This window comes from Fundulus heteroclitus, unplaced genomic scaffold, assembly GCF_011125445.2.
Source record: "Fundulus heteroclitus isolate FHET01 unplaced genomic scaffold, MU-UCD_Fhet_4.1 scaffold_50, whole genome shotgun sequence".
Lineage (NCBI taxonomy): Eukaryota > Metazoa > Chordata > Actinopteri > Cyprinodontiformes > Fundulidae > Fundulus > Fundulus heteroclitus.
The window spans coordinates 2,057,369-2,070,443 of record NW_023396923.1 but is presented as its reverse complement, the minus strand read 5'-3'; the positions used below and the strand labels follow the sequence as shown (position 1 = coordinate 2,070,443).

Below are 13,075 nucleotides of genomic sequence, written 5' to 3'. Positions count from 1 at the left end.
ATTTTGTATTATAATTTAAGTAATAAGTCATTCAACTCAATATTCCGCTATAACAAAATATAGTTCAAATGGTGGTGATGTTAGCTAGAAGCTTGTAACGATTTATACTACTAATGCATTAATTAACTAGCTGTTATGAACTCATTTATGCTGGAATAAATGATCTGGTCAGATTTTAACCGACGAGGTTTATCCTGCAGACTGTGAGAACCCCAATATAATTGCAATTAGAGTTTAAATCCTTATTCCTTATCCCCATCCAATGATATGTATCTGTATTAATATCAGATGTTAACTCCAACAGGAGTGTAGCTCTGAATTCTGAATAACCAGGCAACTGTGAATTGAACACAAAACAATTTCTATTCCGCAGTTGTTATTTTATTGAACCAAAAGCAATTCCCTGTTACAGTAATTCTCTGATCCAACAACATTGGAAATCTTACTCATTACTAAAACTACACATGCAAGATATATGTGGAAATAAAACAACAAAACAAAAATAAAATGGATTAAAAATGAGCGGTTAGCAAATCTAAGTCCAGCTCACGGTTGTTTAACACTCACATGCAAGACGTCGGCATTTGACGTAGCAGCATTGAGAGGCAGGAACCCGCTTCGGGAATCCGGACGTACGCCGCAAGAGGAGGGGATGTCCTAATGACGTCACCACGCTTACGCTGATGGGGTAATACCTCGGCCAGAGGGGGAGCGCCAGATTAAACAGTTAAACAAACCGCAAACCGATCTCTAACAAAGAGATTGAACTGCTGATAAGTGGGAGACAAAGATGGAAACGATGAGAGAGAGGAAAAGATGGAAGAATTCGGAAAAAGAGTTACAGCAGGACCCGCAGCGGGGTCTTTACGAACCACAAAATCAAACACACCAAAGTCGCTTTCACAAATGCATGCACATACAAGAAAATATTCAGCAAAATAAACCCAACTCCGTCTTGGAGTAACAAGCATTAACCTAAAGTTCCTAACGCCTGCCCAGGCACAGCTTTATCACCATAAGGCGAAAAAAGAAATAAAAGGGGAGAACCCCGTTACTTTGAGGTGGTTCAGGAGTGAAATCCCAGCTTCGTGGTCCGTGAGTGTCCTGGAGCTCTTGGCGGTCGCAGGTGCGCGGTTGTAGGCAGGAGCGAGCAGCAGCGGGGGACAGGTTGAAGAAGCTCCTTCGTCTCTTCCTCCCGGCTCACAGTTGCTTTGCTCGGCCCAGCAAAAGCGTAGTCCTCTTTAGATCACTGGGAAATAAGGCGGCTCTCAGTCTTTTAATCAGAGGGAATTAAAAAGTACTTTTAAGTCGACCTCCTGCGTCAGCAGGGAATAAAGTTGCTTCGAAAAGTCTCGGTCCAGCGAGAAACTCGAGCACGTGGCGTAGGGGGGTAGTTTGGAGTAGCACAGCTGTGTGTCTTCTCAGGTTGGCGTCATGCCAGGGAAGAAGGCAGATTGTCATGTGTGATCGAGTTTTATCCCTTTCCATAGTAACGTTATCTCGTTGCTATGGTTGGTGGCCATTTTGGGCCGCGTTGCATGATGGGAGTTGGTGGCCATTTTGACCACGATGCATAATGGGAAATGCGGTCCGTCACGTCCCGAATTAATGATGCAATAAACTGGTTCCCTTATATCGAAAATTTTTGACCAATCTGTATAATCTGACCCAATCTGTATAACATGATTGAATTTGATTTTGTTCACTGGAGGACAGGGTGTCAATATTAGCTTAAAATTTTATCTACACACATGACACAAAAAGGTTTTGCCCCACAAAGTCTAGAGGGAAGTAGAAATTGTTAAGACCAAAATGTCTTCAATAAAAATTGTGGATCGTTTAAAAACATTGTGGGACAAATTCAAAAGTAAAACATTATACAGGAAGACAGTTTGTCCAGGGGTGAATGTGGGCAAATTTACAAAAACTACTCTATTGAGTAATTAAAATTCCAAAACCTATATATGATAAAGTTCCCAAGCATTTTCCTTTATGTCATGGTTGAGTTTTGGTTTGGCTTTGTTTTTCTGTTATTTTAATTTTCTCATCTCTTTTGGGTTAGGTTTGACTTTATTTATTGTTAGTTTTCAGTCATCAGTTATTTTCTGTCAATTTTCACTTCACCTCCTCAGCAGTCAGTCACACCTGATAATCATTTGCTTGTTAATTAGCCAGACCCTTGTTTCACCTGTTAGTGCTCTATTTAAACCTCCCTCTGTCTTCAGTTCAGCACTGGGCTGTCTTCTGCTATCCATCACTCCATGCCAGTCCCCCTGTAAGTCTTTGTGTTCTACTGTTCGTTCCTGGAGAAGCTCTGCTCTTTGTCCAGGTGTCTTCTGTGAATTGCTAACCTGACAAGCTGCTCTGGCGAAGCTCTGCTCTGTATCCTGGTGTCTCCTGAGAACTGCTAACCTGTCAAGCTGCTTTGGTAAAGTAAAGCCCTGCTCTGTGCCCTGGTGTCTCCGGATAACTGCTAACCTGACTAGCCGTCCTGGTGTTGCTATGAGGCCTTCTAGCCAAGCAGCACCTAGCGAGTGTGGACTCTCTCTCTCCGGGCCGTCAACTCCTGCCTTCACCTACATCCCTGACCTTCTGCAGTCCTGAACCCTAACCCTTCATCACTCACCACCCAGCATACTTCATTTAAATAAAACTCTTAAACTTTAGTCCTGTGTGCACTTCCTGAGTTCATCGGTAAACAAAACCCTGACACTTTAGGAGCAGTCATTACTTAAAACTTGTAAAATCTGATTCAATTGAAGTGCTGCTGGTGGTTTCTGTTATTGGCTAAGAAACTTTACAAATTTGTAAATAAACATTCTTTGCAGCTTAATTATAAAACTCCTGATTATAGTCAATACATATCCATAAATGTGAAAAACTGATTCTATCTATGAGAGGTTTACTATAAAGGCTTAATGGGTCTGTGGAGGACAGAATGGGCTTCGACATGATTTATTGAGACATTTAAATAAAAAGACAAGTTGAAGACCACTCAGCCTGACCATATATGGACATAGTTCTCTCACGTTTGAGGTCATAGCTTTTAAAGACATTCTTCAAATCCTGTTCAATCCTAATACCCAGATAATGTCTGGATTTGTGGATATGGTGTATGAGATGAACAGGAGGGATGTTGGCACTAAGACTCTTGTTATGGTAGCTGACTTCTAGAAATTCCAGCGGATGGTAAACTGACTTTCTTTTTGCTGAGGTCTAACCCTGCAACGTGCACATATCCATTCTGAAGCAACAATGCATACTGTGTAGAGCTTCCAGCTAACTGACTTGCTGTGAGAGCAACCTGACATCTCATTACCCACTTTCACATCACTGAAACTGCCCTGAAATTCCTTGAAGGCTGAAATGCTGCACTTCTACTTTCGTTTTGCACCCTTGAAATGTCAGAGTTTTGCTTTAGATTACCAAGTTACACACAATAGACAAGAAAAAAAGTATTTTACCATATGTTTTCTTTTTTTACCTTCTTGATGCCAGGGGTTTCATTAAAGTTAATATTATACAATTGGAACGAAGTAAAAAAAAGTTCTGATCCACTAAAAAACATTTAGGAACATTTCTGGAGAAGAAAGGTGGGTGATTAGATACAAGTGTGCGGGTTTACTTCCTAAACATAGCCCGAAGCACAAAAACAGATGCCAGCAGTATGTTATACTGCTTACCCGCATGTTACTTCTCATTGGAGGTAATTCAGAATAGCTCAGCCAGAGTGTTGACTAGATTTTGATGGACAATATGTAGAGGAAGCAAATATTTGGAACTTATTGCAAAGCATAAATAGTCAGGAAATATGTTAAAAGTATGTCATCAATTCTAACAAGCATTGAATTGTTGTTATGCCTAAAAAGGCGTTTGCCTTTTTTGCATTTTAGAAAAGGGAATAATTGCTTTCACCTGCCAGTTTCTGTGAGAACAAAAGCTGACAAAGGAGCGACACTTTTGTGTTGAAGGTGATGTTGATTTATCAAACTTAAACATTCAAGGAACAGAGACAAGGCAAAGTGGTGACTGGAAAAACAAAGGACCGGAGATAGATGGTCACAGACAGAAGGATCTGACAGAGACGTAAAGAGACTGACTTGCTTCTAACTGCTGGGGAGATGATTGAAAGACACAAGAACCGAGTGAGACCAGTCAATAGAAAGCAGCACACCTGGGTGAGAACATGAAGAGAACAACTGAGGGAACATGGCAGATTTAAAGAAATGAACATGCATCCCCACCCCCTGGCAATTTGTGGTTGTGTATAAAACTGTTAAAGTTTTTGTGTATATGAATTTAGGCAAATAGGGCTGCTGACAGTTTGAGTGCTTGCATCAACATCTTTTTAAATACACATCTTTTTTATTACAAAAAGTGAAAGTAAGCCTACAAATGTAATTATTAAATAAGAAATATCTAAAATGTCTAAAAGACAGAACAAACAGTACAAATAGTCCAATATATACGATTCAACAGCAGCTGCTACTTTACAGTATGTAGGGAATTCACTCTTGTTTTTACATTGACTCTAAATCCCGGAGCCCTGATTAATGTAGCATCTCAAATTCCCCTGAAAAGCTACGTTACATGTAGTAAATTGATTTAACAGGAATATTTCCTCCATCTATTTTTAACTGTGTTATGATATTATTCAATCTCTGCTGAAGCAGGGGTTTGGGGTGCTTATTGTAAAAATCTGTTGAGAACTTGGTGATAGACGTGACGAAAAACCATTTTAGACCATTCTGCTACAGTATGTGTCAAGTGGAACATGACTGATCACGTCTCAACACAAGACAGCAGGAGATGTTTAAGCATTCTGCCTTAGTGAAGAGAGATCTTCTCAACAGGATCTGTGTTCCCACAAGTCTGTGACATAATGTTATTTTAGTCACTGTTCAAGCAGAACCTTGACCTGGGAACCAGAAATAGTATCTCAATGGCTCTCACCATTCAAGCGACCCAGTTTTGGTCACTAAACTATGTGTTTATCTTTCCTTTTTTATCATCAACTTTATCTTTCTCTAATAAAAGCCAACATTGGGCTCAATTGCTCATGGATAAGGAAAAGAGATGTCATTATATTCATTATATTTTATTTTCCCTTTACAAAGACACATTAGGGAAGTTTTTTTTAGTTTAAACGTTAAATTCAACTGTTTAACTTGAGACACATTCAGTCTAGATAGAGGTGCAGTAGAAACCAGATATTTTCATAGACTGTCTAAGAAGACAATTTTGCTGTTTTTGTCTTACATTAAACTAGACTAAAACCCTCCTGGTTTAGGTCAGTTGTGATTTCCGACTGTCATGGTTTTTAAGTGTTTAGCCCACATGCAGATTCAGACGGAAAGCAGGTAATATTTTAAGATGTTTATTAAAGGTTCAGGCTACAGAGATCGACACTGCTTGTGGGATCAGTCGAGGTCTGAACGTCAGTGCAGGAGTACTGCGGAAAGAAAGAGGAGAAGGGTTACGAGTGATCGAACCAGAGGAAATATCCAGAAGCTGCGCAGCTTACCATTTAGTCGGGCTAGGGGAGAGTAATGACGAGCGGACTCTGTGACCGCAGCTCTCGGTAGATGGTAGGTGGTAGGTGGCTAGCAGCTGGAGGGCAGACAGATGGTAAGCAGGCGAGGGATCCGGAGCGCACCACATCGGACAGGAGGGACAGACGGGATGGCCAGAGTACAGGTGAACCAGCAGAATACAGGGAAGGGGTCTCAGGCCTGGCTTGGTAAAACCAAGGGAGTCTAAGGGGAATGCCAGAGCAACATCTGAGTGCCAGGGATTCTTAGGGTGCTGGTTCTTCGAGCAAGACGTCAAGGTGGGTGAGTAAATCCAAGAACAAAACTATGAAAAAACAGGAGACTCAATATTAGTCAAAAATCGGGTTGCGAAAAAAGACTCACAGGCACAGTTTTCAGGATCAGGTCAGAGGCCACGGCTGGGTTAAGGCTCTGGCGTCTTCCATCTGTCTGAGCTCTCCTTAAGTATCCAGTGGAAGCCGCTCCCAACGAGCCGCAGGTGTGGGCTATGCTCCCCAGGTGGCTCTAGTTGTCTGGGGAGCAGAGTTAGAGCACGGACCAAAACAGAGATCCCTGACACCGACATTATTTCTATTTGCTAAATGTCATAATGGTGTGAAAGAATGACTGTAAACCTCGAGCAAAAGACCTTGTGACGATGTCGGCTGAAGCAGCTAAGATTTTCCTTATTCACAGTGAAATGGGTCCAGTACGTAAGGACTCTCAGAGATGAAGAAGCCATTCAATCTAAAGGCAACGTGAAAGGCTAGATCCCAATTACAGAATTATGAACGCTGGATGATGATCACCGCTTGGCTGATCAAACTAAAATTGTAGAATTTGGTCAAAATGATCATCATTACATTCAGAGGGTGCAAAAGGGCCTCACAATACGGCAAAATTAGTTACAAATTGGCTTAAGGACAATTAGGTCAGCCTTTTGAAGGAGCCAATGCAAAACCCTGATCTTAGTCTCAGCAACGTTGTGGACAGAGCTGGAAAACTATCTGGATGTCATGATGCAACTTTGCCTGCTGCACCCTGACATTCTCTGGCACCTTCCTCCTTCCATAGACTCCAGTTTTTTGGACTCTGGTTTCCTCATCCACAACTCATCTCTGTCAATAAAACCCTTTTACACAAAGCTCTGTGTGGCTTTTTCCGGGTTCTACAAACCAGGATGTGACAGCACGAACCAGCCAAGTAAACCCGAAACCCGTACACAGTGCAGAGTTTCGTGATCAGGAGCTGCTCCTCTCGTGCAGGAGCTGGCAAGAGGAATCCTGTCCTGCGCCCGGACAGCAACACAGCAGAGCATGTTCTCCTGGAGAATGCGGGGCTCCTCACGCTGCAGGTCCGGGATCGTTTGGATATCATCACCACGCTTGATCCACCTTCAACGCAGCTCAGGTGTGGAATCTGCTGAAGAGCAAGGCGGAGCTCCTCCCGTTTTTCGAACTCTCAGGACTGTTCAAAGAGCTCAAATGGATTGATCGGGCTGCTAATGCCCAGCTCTTCGGCAGACTGCCTCCTCCCAGACGCTCGTCCGCCTCGCCAGCTGCTCCTGTCGCTGCTGCTACTGCCGTGTCTGCCGCAGCCCCTGTCAGAGATCCCGTGACAGCGCTCGCTGCTGAAACCGCTGCAGCCCCCGTCGCTTTGTCACCCGAGGCCACCTCTCAGTTGGAGCATGGCCCCTCTTAGCGAAAACGGCGAGCCCGCCATCGCAACAGGACAACCACCGCTCCATCTGTGGCTCTGCCCGACATTGGTGCTCCCGAGCCGCCTGAAGAAGCCGACGTCACCTCCAGTTCCCTGGTGAGTCGGCCTGATGCCCCCAGCACTGCTCCGGCGACCCAGCTAAATGCCTGTTAGCCACTCTCTGCTGCGCTGGCCGACGAAGGCCCAGCCTCTGCTCCACCGGCCATAGGAATGAATGGAGTTGGGTAGACAGAAAGCCTCGAAAAAGCCTCGAAATGACAATTTTCAAAGCTTTACTGTGTCGTCATGCTTTCACTTACAAACACTGTTTAACTTCCAGTTTGTAGATATTTATTGAATCTACTTGGATATGAAAACAGAGCTGCACGGTAGCACTGTTGCCTTGCAGCAAGAAGGTTCTGGGTTCAAATCCAACCCTGGGCCTTTCTGCATGGAGTTTGCATGTTCTCCCTGTGTATGTGTGGGTTCTCTCCGGGTTATCCGGCTTCCTCCCAAAGTCCAAAAACATGACTGTTAGGTAATGGGTCTCTCTAAATCAGGGGTTCCCAAACTTTTTTAGCCGCGCACCCCCCCTTCCATGTCCCAGCCGGGTTGACGCACCCCCAAGATGTATGTATCTCTCTCTCTCTCCCTCTCTCTCTCTCTCTACACACACACACACATATATATATATATATATATATATATATATATATATATATATATATATATAATGAGCGAGCAAGCGAGAACTGGTGAAGCAGCACAGAGTAACAATAACTCTAGCGCTCCATAAAGATGTTATTAATCTGAGAAATCTTTCTGATTGTTTCACAGCGGTTACCTTCAGTGGGTAAACACGTCCATGGCAACACACTTCGGCCCGTTTCTGTCTGAATATGCGCTTTAAAATGAATCGTAATGAAAGGTATTACAGATCTATGCATGAGCATAGTCAAGAAATCGCGTCTATCACCACTAATCCCTGCAGCAGCGATAACGACAGCGGTGTGCGTGTCATGCGTGTCAGAGCTTGTCACGCGATGCATAGAGACCGAGTCACTCAATTTAATCTTGTAAATAAAACTTTCGGCCAGAATAAATGTTTTCCTCTGCTGACGTAAAGTCAGGAGAGAGAAAGAGACATTTTCTGATTCTGGCTCATATTCTTCTCACTGATCCGTTGCGATTCTCTCCTCTATTGCCTCCAATTCTCACTCTCTTCCTCTCCTCTTTAATGACTAACTTTCACCTTAGATGTCTCATCTGTTTCCCTGATTTCAGCCTATTGAGCATATTTGCGAGAATTATTGAAACAGAGACCACAAGCCATATGCGCATATGCAGCACAATGCGGATTTTTCAACTTAAAATGAAGTGTAGAAGAAGATTTCTTCTAAATAAATACATTTTCCTGTTAATAATGTATCGTTCCGTTATGACACCCAAGCACCAGACCGAGGTTTTGCTGCTAACACTTTATTTTAGGACGAACAGGACAGGAAATCTTTTACTCCGCCGGTCCCCCGAATCACGACTCCTCTCCCCGGAAGCCACATATTTCTTCCGGTATGACCCCAAAGTAATCTGATTTAAAGGAACAGTAAGTGTGCAACAGCATTTAGCAATAAAGTCTAATAAGGATCATTACAATACATTTTTATTTTTTGATGAAATTAACAGTTTTTTGAGCTTTACAATAGAAATGCTTATTTACACATCTTTATTGTGTGTGTGGGGGGGGGACACGGTCAGACGCCATTACAGTTTTCGCCTTGCGCACCCCCTAGTGGCAGCTCACACTTTGGAAAACCAGCTCTGAATTGTCCTTCGTGAGTGTGTGCGTGAGTCGTTTGTCCTGTCTGTCTCTGTGTTGCCCTGCGACAGACTGGTGACCTGTCCAGGGTGTACCCCACCTCTCACCCAGTAAACGCTGGAGATAGGCACCAGCAACCCCCGCGACCCCATGAGAGATTAAGCGGGTCAGAAAATGGATGGATGGATATGAACACGGGATGTGGATATATTTTATGTTTTTGTCATAGTTACTCTTCAAAGCTCATGTCCAAACTTCAGCTGATTTTTCATTTATAATGGAAGTCAATGGCGGAATTCCCAACGGTCAGAGTGCGCACTCTAACAATTTAAAAAGATTTCAAAACTTCACAACTTCAGCTTACTCGCTCCTCATAGGTGTGGGATCTAAAGATTTTTTGCAAACCGCCCAGAGCGCCCCAGAGCGCCAAAAAGTCAAAATGCCCTCAATTAATTTCCTCCATTGGCTTAGCATGGCAACTTTCGACGCCCACTGCAGTGGCTGTGATGAACGTAGGAATCTGAGATTTGCAAAATCACTTCCTCTTATTTATTTTTTTAATTTCTGGTGATTATCAGGTGTCTCTCACTTTTCTGTAACTTTTTGGATTTCACATAGTTTTCCTATTGGGCCTTGGATTCCAACAAGACCTGGCAGGATACCCAGACACGACCCACCCAGCCTATACAGCACCACCAACTTGTGGGAAATGGCACTACACACCATTTTGGTCAAATGTTGAGTTCTGGGCCCAGATTTGGAGAGTCTGTGTTGCTAAAGGAGGATGATCTGACAGATGATCTTTGCTGACCTTTGGTGACTTTTAGTATTTTCTCCCTTTTTGAGACACTTCTCAATAGGATTGGAACTAAACTAACAGAGTACCATTACCCAATGATACTGAACACAACCATGTAAGCGGCTAATGGTTAGCATGTTTCTAACTGGAAGTAGCCCTAGGAAGGTCGTACCAACTTCTGCTTTTTCAGAATTGTTCTGCCTCTGCAGAGAAAGCTCCACAATAAATCTGGCCCACATCGGTTAAAGCATGTCCAAGTTATGAAGTGTCAAATATAAATTTTTAACCCCTTTCTGCCCCTGCTATGTGCTGCAGAAATGCTCCAGAGACACCAAAATCACACAATCCACTCACTCCCCCACATGATAAAGGTAATGAGGAAATAGAGGGCTGCAGCTGTGAGTGAGTTTCCATGACAACGAAACTCTTCTGGCCAGAGGCTCCTAGGAGGTCAGAGACATGCTCCATTGGCTTAACATGGCACCTTTTGACTGCCACTGCGGGGGCTGTGATGAACGTAGGAATCTGAGATTTGCAAGGTTGCCTCTTACGGTTAGGACGGTACACACCACAAGGCAGGCCCCTTCTAAAGTTCTTCAGAAGATTTTCTAGTTAATATATCTGTTATGCTCTTAAATGTCTTCAATGATGGAGGATGACACAATGCCTACATCACTTTTAGTAGCATTTGACACAATATAATACACATTTTTATGACCACATAAAAAAATGTAGTCATGTGATGTGACTACACTAGTGTTGGGCACAGCTGGCTTAAAAGTTAGCATCACAAATTATTAGCTTAACTACAGTTAAACCAATGGTAAATAAGGATATTATTTATCGATGCCAGCAGTGAGCCACACACACCGAGAACCGCCAACGTACCAGCAGGTCAAGACCCCAACCTCCAAAGGGGAGTCAGACAGGGTGGGAGGGTTCAGTGGGCTCCACACATAGTGGATACCTGAGATTCCCCAGGAGAAGGGGCAGCCCAAAACCCAACCTGACAAAGAGACAAGCACATAATCTCAGGCACACAGTCACATTCGCACGTTCCCACCCTAATGTCCACACAACATTAGACGCTGTACACGCACTTGCACTCACCACACACATCCTATTCTCCCAGGTCCAGGTACCAATACCCCAGATGGGCATCCAATTTCGAGACCCAGGAGGTGATCTCCACCACCAGAAAGCAGGAGAGCTGACGGCCTGAGCCACAAGCTGAGACCAGGGCTGCCGCAACCTAGGCAAACCTGGTACATTTTTTTGTGCTCCTTCACCTGTCGTGCAAAGCAGAGGGTATGTTAATGGACAAATGGGACAAGATAGAGAGTGTTTGTAATTTCAATATCAGTAGACTAACATTGATCACAAAGCCCACCTGCCCGACTTTGGCCTCCTGCTGGGCGTCGTCAACCTCCGCGACTGTCATGTTCTTGAGAACACCGGTCCGGTGTCCATTGAGGCTTGCTAGATAAACACTGAGGTACCTGAAGAATCTCCTGCGGGCCTCCGGGTTGGGGTCCTCAGACAGTTGATCTGAAAACAAAAATTAAAGGGTTAGAACATTCATGGGCAGGCACAGAGGCTCCTGGATGTCAGTAACTCAGGTAAGTAATTTAATATAGTACAAATTTAATAAGTCTGACCAAGAAGTTCAGGGATGCGTCCCCTGGCCAGGACCTTGCACAGGTGGAGTTGGTCATTGGAGATGGCCCTGCTCAACTTTTTTTTCTTGATACTTATTTGACGGATGACCGCATCTGTGCCAAGGTTTGAAATGCACTCTGAGATAGCACGAAGCACGGAAAACACTGCTGTTTTTGGAACCCTGAAAGAGGAGGGAGGGGTGTCCCTGAAGTATGTTAGGAACTGGGACAAATTGACCAGGTAGGTTTTCACTGTGTTCTCAGCCTTTCCCTCGTTTAGCAGATGTTCTGGCCACCTGCACAGAAAAAAATATTGGAATCTTTTCACATGGGGACATTTTATATTAACTAAAAGGCATTAGAGAGATGCTTACTGGTATATCCTGGACATATTTGGAAGGAAAGTCCAATTTTGGAGGATTGTCTGACCTTCAGTGATAAACGAGAGGAACCCCATGATACGTCCCACTTTGGATCTTTGTTTTTCTATCCTTATCCTCAGACCACGGGAGCCCTTGAAGTGCTGCCAATATTTGGTGATGTATTCCACTGAAAAAAAACAGACAAAAAAACAACAACAAAGTTTCATAATGAAGTTGTATGCTGTATAAAAATAGAAAAATACAGCAATCAGTGACATTACTTACAGATGTTTAGTGGGAATTTGGGGTACTATTTCGCCAAACAGAGGGTGCTGCGGCTTTCTTCCTTTGATTTAGGTTGGGTGATGCGCTCTGGTTCTTCATCAGAAGAGGAACCTTCAGCCCCCATCAACATCCACACTGGGAACCGGGCCTGTGGACACCTTTTGGAGGGCCTGTTAAAGGTTTAATGTTAAGGTTTAGCGTTCTGCCCCAGGAGGAGCCTCACTAATGTCCTTCAGGTCTCTGGTTCTCCCTGGTTCCTAAAGCACAACTGTAGGATCCAGGGAGAACCAGAGACCTGAAAGAGATTCGGGTGTACCATGAATGCTTAGGTAAGTAATTAAATATAATAAACATTTTAAATACCTCCTCCAGTCATTTGATTGCCTTATTTGCCCTTTTGGCCCATCTGTGCTGGTACAGCAATTTCTTTCTTAGTTCCCCCAAGTCTGAAGTAAGCTGAAGGTTCTTTGCCTGAAGCTCCTGGCACGAGGTGCAGGATGAAAGGGATAGATCATCATGAAGGGGTTCTGATGTTAGATGATACTGATTTGCTTCCTCTCTTGCTCCTGGGTTGATGTGTAAACATGACACCATTGGAGGGCTCGGGTTGGTCGCGGTCAAAGCTCGGAGCATCTGCACGGTTACCTAGTATTTCAAATCAGGTATCATCTGGGCCATCCTCTCAACATATAACTCAGGGTGTGCTTGATCAATATGCCTGTTAAGCCTGGTGCTAGCATAACACTCCCTTGAGTGTGAAGCATAAGAGCTTCACACTCAAAGTTAACTTGATTAAAAACAACTTACCGTGTAAATGAGTGAAAGGTGGAGGGGAAAGTAGTCCGCAATGATACTGGTTCACTCGGGGGGTGTACTCGTAGAGGAATGACTTAAGACAAGTCCGCTCTGCTCCTCGGTCAGTCGTT

General features: G+C 43.8%; 1 long non-coding RNA gene across 1 annotated transcript; it reads right to left on the bottom strand.

The window, feature by feature from the left end:
• Positions 1-5,239: 5,239 nt before the first annotated feature.
• On the bottom strand, positions 5,240-11,625 carry LOC118560881. Its single transcript, XR_004929666.1, has 6 exons — positions 11,503-11,625; positions 11,235-11,392; positions 10,955-11,133; positions 10,733-10,850; positions 5,525-5,856; positions 5,240-5,452 (listed from the first exon to the last, which is right to left on the bottom strand). It is a non-coding gene; the product is annotated as an uncharacterized LOC118560881 (long non-coding RNA).
• Between the last annotated feature and the right edge of the window lie 1,450 nt (positions 11,626-13,075).